This window comes from Pleurodeles waltl, chromosome 2_2 (genome assembly GCF_031143425.1).
Source record: "Pleurodeles waltl isolate 20211129_DDA chromosome 2_2, aPleWal1.hap1.20221129, whole genome shotgun sequence".
Lineage (NCBI taxonomy): Eukaryota > Metazoa > Chordata > Amphibia > Caudata > Salamandridae > Pleurodeles > Pleurodeles waltl.
In genome coordinates, this window is record NC_090439.1 from 310,612,681 (window position 1) to 310,623,760 (window position 11,080).

Here is an 11,080-nt window from a genome sequence, read left to right on the forward strand (position 1 = left end):
TTTTAATTAAGTTTATTTTGACGTTTTTTGTGCAATTTAAACTTTCTTCAGTTTATTTACTAATTTAGTAGCAGGTTGTTGGGTTTGTGAAGAGTGAGGTTGAACGTTAAATTATAAATTATTGTTTTTATTTTGAATTAATTTGTAATGTTCATTAAATATTTATTATGTAATATATTATGCAAATTATTTAATTGATTATTGGTTGTTGATTATTTGTTGTACTTTATTTAATTCATTACATAGGTGTATTTGATAAACTTGCTAAAATGAATTTTATATTATTTGTTTTATTTTTATATGTTTAATTCAGTTACCATTTTAATGTTAGTTATAATTTGTTATAAAGGTTTTTTGTTGATGGTTTTGTTTGGGTAGTAGGGAGGAAAATGTATTTACTTGAAGTGTATTTATTGTATATTTGATATAATATTTTTATATTCAATTTTATTTTTTGATTGCATTTATTTTTTATGTATATTGTTATTTTAAATATGTTTTAATTTTTGTTTTTTGTAAAAAAATGATTAGGAATTGAAATGTTAAATCTAATTCTTCCTGAGTCCAACACTTTCTCTGCTTTTGCGTACGTTAGTATGGGAATAGTAAATCGAACCTTTCCAAAGTCAACCACCTCCCCTTCTTTTTGTTACGTTAGAGTGGAAATGTTAAATCTAACCCCTCAAAAGTTCAGTATTTTCCCTACTTTTGCTTAAATTGAAGATAGAATATTCAATCTGACTATTTTGATGTCCCACACTTTTAATAGTGTTGTATATTTTTGATTGTTGTCATTGTTTTTATTATTTATTATTTAATTTTTATATTATTTATGAAAAGGAATTGTAATTTCTATGTTATTTTTATTTTTCTATTTTTTTAATTCTCTTTTTTTTGTTTATAAATATTTGTTCATTTTAACCTTTTAAGTCATTATTTTTTAATCTCATGTTTGAAACAACAGCTTTTTTTAAAGTACATACTATTTATATATTTACTTCCTATTACTAATTGAAACTAGTTTTTATAGTAATTTTATTTTTTAATTTAAAGGTCATGTTTTTATTGTATATTTGTTAATTTTTACATATATTTTATTGTAAATCTTTTTAGTGTAATGTGAGCAGTTTCATTATTGTTTTTATATGTTTAGAGAACATATATTTAACTTATATTACTAATTAAAAGTATTTTTTTAATTAGATTATTATTTTGCATGTAATGTTTTACATACACTTACATATAAGTGTATATATATATATATTTTTTTTACATACTTATTTCTTTATGATATCCTGTTCCACAGTATTTTTCAATCAATATTTTGACAGAAAAATTATTGAAACTCAATATTTTTGTCGACAATATTCTGATGTTACAGTATTTTTGTACTAGATATTCTGTTATAGAACTCATAAGTAGGTGACAATCAAAAGTTGGAGAATAGTTCACAGCTTTCTGACTAGGATGACCACAGGAGATAGAAATTATTCAGCCTTGAAGGAACAGCCCACATTTTTCCTTTTGGTAACATACATGATTTTCTGCAGCCGAAAAATAATGTTTGTGGGTAGTATGTCAAGCATTGGACTACTTCTTGATTCTCCTCGGCAATCTCTGTAAAATATATGGCTTTTGGTAAGTATACAGTGAGGGCTGGGCTAGCCTCCTACACTTGCTCGTTTTAGTACAATGTAGGGGTGGATTTGAAACATCTTATTGGCTGCTTTTGAAACATATCTAATGACTTTTTAGCTTCTTATTAGGCTTTGCTTGCCTTTTGGTACTCCCCACCATCAGATGTTATTTTGAGCCTTCTAGGGAGCTGGAGGATAAATAACAGAGGTTTTGTATTGGGTATGGTATTGGCCCACCTTGACATGTCAAAGGAAGTTGCCTTTTGTATCCACAGCTTTATATGTGGTAATTATCATCATCATTCAAATCAGTATATCAACAGACACAACTTTAAAGCAGCAAATCACTTTGTGAAAGAAGCTCTCTGCTTATATCTGTGTAGGTCATGCAGCTCACTCCTAATAGATCAAAATCTACTTTTCATCCTTCGGAATCAACAAGTTGAGCAAAATTCAAATAGTAAGGGTAACTCCTCTAAATGGCACAATTTCAGTTATAAATACTTTGTGAAAACAAGTTCCTTTTAAAATTCCAAAAGGCTTCTTTCAAAAGTGTAATTCATATGGATTTCATTATATATGTTGGGGTAAACCATACAGCGTAGACACATTCATTTTGCAATATGTAGCAATTCTTCTGGCATGTAGTTTTCCTGACAGCTGTATTTATTTTTATATGTGATATGTGCTCAGTATTTTACCTTTGTCAGCTTTTGCCGTAGGGCTAATAACTTTATCTCCCATATGAAAATGTCTGTTTTATCCAGACCAAAATTGCATGTTGCTTTTTGGTATCTATTATGACAAAGACGACATTTAGACGACATAGGTCTTGAGTGGTATTGAGTGACTATTATGAGCATCATCCCTCTGATGTAGAATAAGGATCTCTGAGCCTCTTTTATGCTAGTTGGTAATGTAGTCTAGCTGCTGACAGTCAGGTGACTTAAGTGCAAATAGACATGACTCCCTGGAAAGAGTTGAAGTGAACCTAATAATTTTATGAATAAACACCTGGGCGGAGGAGGGTCAGTTTGATGTCTTTCCCCAGGTTTTTCGGGCAAATGGTTCTGCCAACAGGAGTAGCTTTACAGGGCCTTGGGGAGGAAGTCAAGGCAGGATTTTAGAATCAGGACAAGATGAGGGTCAGCCTTTCCTGCTGGATCCTCTGTTCCTTTTGGTTGTGCAGCATTAGGTGGTCTGAGTTGTAAGCAGGCCTGGGGTACAGTGTCAGTTGATTTAGTGAGGGATAATGTAATGAAGGTCAGCAAAAAAGTGAGGTTAGCCCTGCACCCTCCTCGTGAACTAGGAAGGTAAGATCTAATTAGGCTTGGCATGTATGAGCAGGCTTGGGAAGAGTGAGCTTAGCACAGGAGGTCGTGGGCTAGTAGTTGGAGGCCAATGTATTTTTGTCTGGCAGCCATATCTGGGGCACATTTGTTGAAAGGTATGTGAATTAAGTGACAGCGAGGCAGAAGAATTTTTGGGCATGGGTTGTAGACATATTTTCCTTACCAGTGATATAACACTTTGCAACATGCACATTTTGGGGCAAACTCAAGTTCAGTCTGCACTCAAATGGATGGATCTATAGTTCTGACTTAGGCTGTCATAGCAATCAATACATTTAAATAACCGGAAGCACATTAAGCATTACAATGATGACAGAGTAGTGGGTTTGCAAACCATGAAGTTTTATTAAAAGATTAACAGAATGTCAAATTCGAATAATCAGGTTAGTTGTAATTTGGTAGCTAACACATGACTGGCTTAGTCGGCATATTTCAAAACAATTTAAAATCATACATGTGAAGACAAACTGTTATAAAGTTATATCAAAATAAAAGGGTCAGCATGGAAAGCAGCTGAAAGTCAGTATCCATATGAATCAAGTGAAGGTTCATCCTGTGAGTGGGAAAGGCATCTGCTTCAAGATGTGGAAACAAGAATTGTCTTTAAGAGTTGAGCAAAGCTCTCTGATCAAAGGACAAAGGCATCTGGATCTAAGTGTGCATTGCATTAGTATAAAACACTTAGAGGGTCATTAGGTGTTTGGCAGATGGAAACATCTGACGAGGAGACTGCCAGCACCGGCACCCCATTATTACTTTCCAACTGGGCTGACCAGTGAAAACCAAGGTTTCCGCCAGTCAACACGGTGGGAAATGGGCAGCAGCATTGTTTCCAGCTCATAATTGAACCGGCTGCAATGCTGCCGCACGCAGGGTGCGCCAGCACCCTTGAAATGCACACTGTCTGCATAGCACACAGTGTGTATTTCAAGGGTGCTGGGCAGGGGGGCTCCTGCACTGCCCATGCCAGTGGCCCCCTGCACTGGTTCTCCGCCAACCTTTTTATGGCGGTCAGATCGCCATGAAAAGGCTGGCGGAGAACAAGGTTGTAATCAGCAAGGCGGTTGATTACAACCACAACCACCTTCATCCTGTTGGGATCACTAATCCCGGCAGAGGCGGCAGTCTTTTGGCGGTCCGACTGCCAAACTCTTAATTGGATGGTCGTCTGTTTGTTACACCTACAATTGTGTCCCATGAAAGAGACCAGTCGGGCCAAAATACATGTTGATTAGACAACCTCATAATTTTCACAATGAAATTCCTTCTGAGCATCCTTCAACTTCAGTACCTGCAACATATGAAAATACCCTTGGTCCATGATGTTCTTCCCAGGTGCGTGTTATAGAGTGCCCCGAGGATTGCGTAAAGTTAAACATCCACTTGAGAAAATAACAACAAATGATTCCTTGTCAAAGTTACTGGTACTGCGTTTGTCCTGAAATGAAAAAGAAGATATACAACAAGGAAAATATGGAAGACGGTATGTAAGCCATTTTAATATGCAGATAAAATACAGACAAGTAAAACCTGGAAAATGCACAGTAAATATATGTGTGTGTTGCATGTTTATATAGTTATGTGCGCAAACATTTAGGGCAACATATATGTAGCTTTTTGTTGGTTGCAAATGGGCCAATGCGCAGAATCGGCCCTTTTGCAACCCAAAAAAAAGTGTTTCCTTATGCACATATTCGGTGTACAGTTACTGACTCACAAAACTGGGTTCAAAATTAGGAATTGGCATCCCGAGGGCATTATTTCCTAAGTGCGACTTGCAGAGGGATATATGATTGGTTTGTGACTGTCACAAAACAGTTGCAGTTAACACTAATTTTAAATTGGTGCTAACCCATTTTCAGATGGGAAGGGGTCTCCGAGGGACCCCTTCCGCTTTGTGAATGAGGGCGCAAACATTTTATCAAAGCAGGCAGTGGGCCCGCGGACCGCTGCCTACTCTGAAAAAAATGAAACTGAAACGTTTTATTGTTATTTTTGAAATGCAGCCTGTTTTCCTTGAAGGAAAACTGATTGCATTTAAAAAAAAAAAAAAACAGCTTTATTTAAAAAGCAGTCGCAAACATGGTGGTCTCCTGACTCCAGCAGTCCACCATCCCCTTAAGTGTGGCCATTCCCAAATGGGTCGCAAATTGCTACCTGCCTAATGACTATTAATGAGGCAGGTCTCTTGCGACCCATCTGGGACACTGTTGTACATTTTCTTTTGTGATTTGCAAAGAAATCACAAATTGCAAGTTGCAAAATAAATGGTCGTACATTTGGCCCTTAATTATGAAAAATTCCTTTCACCGGTATTCCCTGTTGGAACAAGGAGAGCACCTCCAGTTCACAGGCCACACAGCTAGATGGTGGTGGCATCATTCTACAGGATGTTATTGATGGAAATGCTCCATTTATTTACTTGCTTCTTATTCTACAACTCTTCTGCAATGGAAGGAATATGAGTACTTTAGGAATGACTTATGTTATTAAGTGGAGCAAGCAAGTTGTCCCCACATGTGCTGCCTGCGAAAGGTACTGTGCGCAGAGCGGAGCAAACTGTGGCACCAGAGTGTGTATGTGTGCTGGGGGAACAGCACTCAGGCAGCAAGGTGGGGGACAGGGGAGCCTGATAATGTCCTTTACCAGTGATGATGGTGCCCTCCTGTGCAAGGTGAAGGAACGGAGCTGTATTGAAAATACAGTGTAATTGTTTACATTGGAGAAAGTTGCCCAACAGCCTGGGCTTATGTCTATGGAGACTTCTTTGGTAGCCCAGAATAATGTTGGGAGTGGTAATAATTTATTAATCTGTCATGTGGAGATAGTTTTATCAAGGTTTTGTGGGCATATAGAGGCAGGGGATCTTAAGGTAAGCCCTAGAAATGTTCCTGTTGGCTCAAAAGGAGAAGAGTTGCTAGGACAGAGCATTGATGAGCAAAAAGATCTGTGGGTGTGGGTGCTAATTATGATGGAGGCCTAATAAAAAAGAAAAGTCTGGAGTGGCTTTCGGGGCCCACAAGAGAGAAAAACATTTAAGCAGCAGCATCCTGGAAGTAAGACGGCAGACATATCCGGCTCAATGGGCTGCAGAATGGGAACAGTTGCTGGTTGAGGCTAGTGTGGCTTAACATCATGGCTTGAAGATAGAAGGAAGGAGTCTGCTGTGTCCTATCCAGCAACACTTGATTCACCTGGCATGTTACCTGATTTTCTACATCACAAATCTGAATTGTGGGTAAGGCAAGATAAAGGGGTGGTTGATGGAGAAGAACCAAGTATGATTGGTGTTTGTTTGTCTGCAGTGTTGGAGAAGGATTTAGATTATGGGGAAGAGGAAGCAAACTAGGATGAATGTGAAATTGCAGCATGGTCTGAAGGTGTTGTGGGGCTTCGCAGGAGCAGAAGAGATGGTTGATGGAATATGGTGGTACTGGGGTATATAATAACAAGGGAAGGAGTATTGGTGCTTTTCAGAATGAAATTGCACAGGAATTATGCAACAGGGTGCAGGACAGAAAGGAGATCAAGAAGGCGAATAGACTAGAGAAAACACATTCAGCTGGGGGAAGGAAGAAAGGCTGACGTGGTGGATTTTTGGACACAAGCTGTTTCATATTTGCACAGATAGTTGGACTCTGGACAAGGCAGTGGCAACAAAAGCATGTAGGAAACATGGGATAAACAATGAAGGAGGTCATAAAGCACACTGTAAATGACTACTCAGAGGCAGAGCAGGAAGGGTTACTGTTAAGATATGAGGGTGGCGAGTAGACATGTACACTGAGGACGCGTTGGTGAGAATGTACAGATATTTATTAAGTAGAAGAGATACTCTGTACAAAGCCCTTTACCAACCAACAACCCTTCCGCTTCCAGCACTGTTCGCCGTCAACGTTTCACTCTCACGTTCCACACACGCATCACACCACATTCTCTCGCCATATTCTCCCTCGTGCTTCGAACACCCTCACAAGGATACCACACCACCTTCCTCATATCAAACTTGAAGCTGAAACGTAACTCTACAACATATTGCTCTACGTAGTCCTAAACATAACATTTTGCATAAATATCACTTTGCATAGTATTTAAGCCACTACGGTCTTGTTATATTTCTTTTTTCTCGAGTCTCCTCTAGATCTCGCAACTTAGAAGCACATGGAATGGTGCGAGTGTCTTGAGCAACAACATTCTGTGAGATGGTTTGAGTGTCTTGAGCAACCACACTGGGTCCAAAACACCTGGCCACCCTATTCAGGTTCCAAATCTGGTGGTCGTCTGTTTTCACAGCATTCTTGAACAGTTTTATGACCTTAAAAGTTCCCTTGAACTTGGATGGTTTCCCTTCCTTTCTTGGAGATCTGATTTTGACATAATCCCCTTCGTGTAGCACGTTTCTTTTTTTACAGCCTTTCGCACGTCATATCTTACTTTCCTTTTATTTTTAACTTCTCTTTCTCTCTCTGTTCAACCTTCAATGTCATCAACCCGATCATCAATCTCTTTCCGTTTCTCTTTTAGCCACCTGGGTTCAATCTCACAGCATGGTGCCCTCCCCTTGAACAGTTGGAAAGGAGTCACCCTTGTGGTAGAATGCGGTGTTAATCGATATTCACGAACTTTCTTCCTCACTTCACATTCCCAATCAAATTCATTAACATGTGCCAACTGCATGCACTCTTTCAGTACTTTTATGAAGCGTTCAACAACTCCATTTGATTCTGGATGATAGAGAGAAGGTCTTTTATGTCTAATGTTCCTTTCGTTCGAGAAAGACTTTGTTGATTCAGAGACAAACTGTACCCCATTATCTGTCAGTAGCGTAGATGAGAAACCCTCTCTCTCAAACAAGACATCCAGAAAATTAATTATGTCTCTCGACTCAACTGAGTTCACAAATTTGATTTCAGGCCAACGTGAGTACATATCAATGCAGACCAAAATGTATCGGTCAACAGATTTTCGTCTGATTGGGCCTAGAATGTCCAAAGCTATATCAATCCAGGGACCAGCAGCCTCCTCTCTTATGACGATAGGTTGAGTTCTATGTTTTAACACTTTATCAGAACGTGCACACATATGGCAATTCCTCACTTCTCTCTCCACCATCATATCTATGGCTGGGCACAAATAGGCGTTCCTTAATCTCTCCTTCGTTTTAGAGATGCCCATGTGGCTTGCGTGGGCTTGATCAACGAGATTCCTTCTTAAGGTTACTGGCGGTATTAACTTGCTGCCCCTCATCAGCAGCCCATCCTCCACTGACAATTCATTCCTGACCTGCCAATAACCCAACAATTCTTCACCTTGTTCTTCTCTCACACCCCAGCCACTCTTTACCTTCTTTAGTACTTCCTGCAAAATGGCATCTTTTGACAATTCTTCCTCCCACACTGACTGAGATCAACCCTCCAGTAACAACACAGACCCTTATTTCAGTTACAATGTCTGCAAAACAACCTTCAATCTCCTCAACCTCCTCATCTTTTCCTGAGTCTACACATAGTCTTGAAAGGCAATCAGTCTGAACATTTAACGTCCCAGGCATATAAGAAACTACGTACTCAAATTCTTGTAGGGCCACTACCCACTTCCTGATTCTATGCGAGATCATATCGATTCCCTTTTTTGTAAATACCTCTACGAGAGGTTTATGATCAGTTATTATCTGAAATTTGTGTCCCCACAAAAACTTCCTCAACTTTCTTACAGCCCAGAATACACTAAGAGCCTCTTTTTCGACTACTGAGTAGTTGAATTCTGCCCCTTTCAAACACCTTGATGCGAAAAGTATTGTCCTAGTTTGACCTTGTTTCTTTTGTGATAGGACCGCACCTAGCCCTTTGGAGCTGGCATCTGTCATCAATATAATTTCATCGCGTGCATCAAAACTTCCTAAATCCGTTGCCTCATCCAGGCTGACCTTGATATCTTGATACTCCTTCTCGCATGCCTGATCCCACTTGAACTCTGCCCCTTTCTTTAATAACTGTCTCATACAATATGTCCTGACCGCAAAACGTGGAACAAATTTATTGTAGAACTCCGCCATCCCAAGAAACTTTACAAGTTCCTCTTTATTTTGTGGATTAGGCAGATTTTTGATAGTGCCAACTAGACTAGCCTTGGGACGAATCCCTTTCGCTGAAACTTCATGACCCAAATACTCTATCTTGGGAATGTTGATCCTACATTTCTCAGCTTTTAGTGTTAGACCATTGATACTTAGTCTCTCTAAAACCAATCTTAGTCTCTCGTTGTGTTCTACTAAGCTGGTCCCAATGATTAAGAGATCGTCCTGATACACTTTCAATCCTTCCACACCTTTTAAAATTCTTTCCATGGCCCTCTGGGATAGCGACGCTGCCGAAATTAATCCAAACGGCATTCTAAGGAACTTAAAGGCGCCAAAGGGCGTTATAAAGGTGGTCAAATCCTGGGAGGAACTATGCAGCATTATCTGATGGTAGGCGGAAGTAAAATCTAGAGTTGAGAAATGCTTTGCCTCACCAAGGGAACACAACAACTCCGTTATGTTTGGGAGTGGATAGTGATCTATTATGACTGACTTGTTTAAAGTCTCTAAGGTCTACACAGAGCCTGTCTTCCGCTTTGACCTTCTTTGCCATAACTACTGGCGCCACCCAGTCAGAAGCTTCAACTTCTTGAATGATTCCGTTCATGACAAGTTTATCAATTTCAGCTTTCATTTTGTCCCTGACCAACAAGGGGACATTCCTCACTTTCACTGACTTGGGTAGCGCTCCAGGCTTAAGCCTAATCTGATGTACATAATTCTTGAGACAGCCTAATTTCTCGCTGAACACATCTGGAAACTTGTCCATCCATACACACACATTCTCAGAGACAGATTGAACTGCAGGGTTGTCTTTAAGCCTAACAGGCGGGTTTTCATTAGGATCTAGTAGAATTTGTAAATCACGTTGGTGGAACCAATTGATTAAGGAATCCCCTTTTATGGAGATGTACACTTTTGCTGGTATGAGACATCCCTTAAATTCTATACTCCCCCAAAAGTAACCCAGCAATCTGATTGGCTCCCCTCCATAACCTTTAGGTCTCACATCCGGTTTGAATAAGTTAACTGTTCCCTTTAAATACCGGTCATAGAATGCCTTTGGTACTAAAGTTATCTTTGCCCCAGAATCAAAGAGAATTTTGACCGGTTTACCATTGACTAAAATGGACTCCACAGGACCATCAGAGGGACCGACTTTTGTTTGTAAAACCTGTACAACATTCACCGCCTCGGCATCACTTGCATCACTATCACACCATACCTCTCTTATCTTCCCTTTGTTATTCTTTAACCTGCAACATTTAGCAAGATGTCCGGGCTTACCACAGCCTTTACAGACCATTCTCCAAGCAGGACACTCTTTGTTATTGGCCATGTGGCCCATGCCCCCACACCTAAAACATTTCCCAGAAAATGTTTTCTTTAGCTTTACAGATTCTGCTCCTTATCTATTGTCAACATGGCTACACTGTATTGGTTTCACGGTGGCTCCTTCTTCCTTCGTTGTGTCAGATAAGGCAGAGTCTTTGCAAAGAACTTCAACACATTTCCTGGAGTGCTCACAGGTTTTGGCTATAACTAAGACTTCATCCAGGGATGGGTTGTCCTTTTGCCACATGCACTCCTTTGCCTTCTCTATAGAACAGCCCAGCATGAATTGGTCCCTTAACCGTTCCTCGTAGGAGTTACCAAACACACAAGTAGAAGCAAGTCTTCTGAGTTCCGTGATATATTGTTCCGTCGTTTCTCCTTGGCGTTGCATCCTCTTCCCAAACTGATACCGTTCGAGGACAGTGCTTACTTTCGGTAAGTAATTCAAGTCTAGTTTCTTTACACAAATTTCAAATTCATTGAGGCCGATACAGTCACTATCCGAAAGATCTGGAAGATTTTCAAAGACCTCCTGGCCCTCAGTGCCTAAGCAGTGCATTAATAAAGATGTCTTCCGCTCCGCGCTCAAAGAAGTTCCACACACCTTAGCATAGTTGTTTAAAACTTTCTTCCATTTTTGCCATGGAATGGGTGGATCACCAGGAGAAGACAGAAAG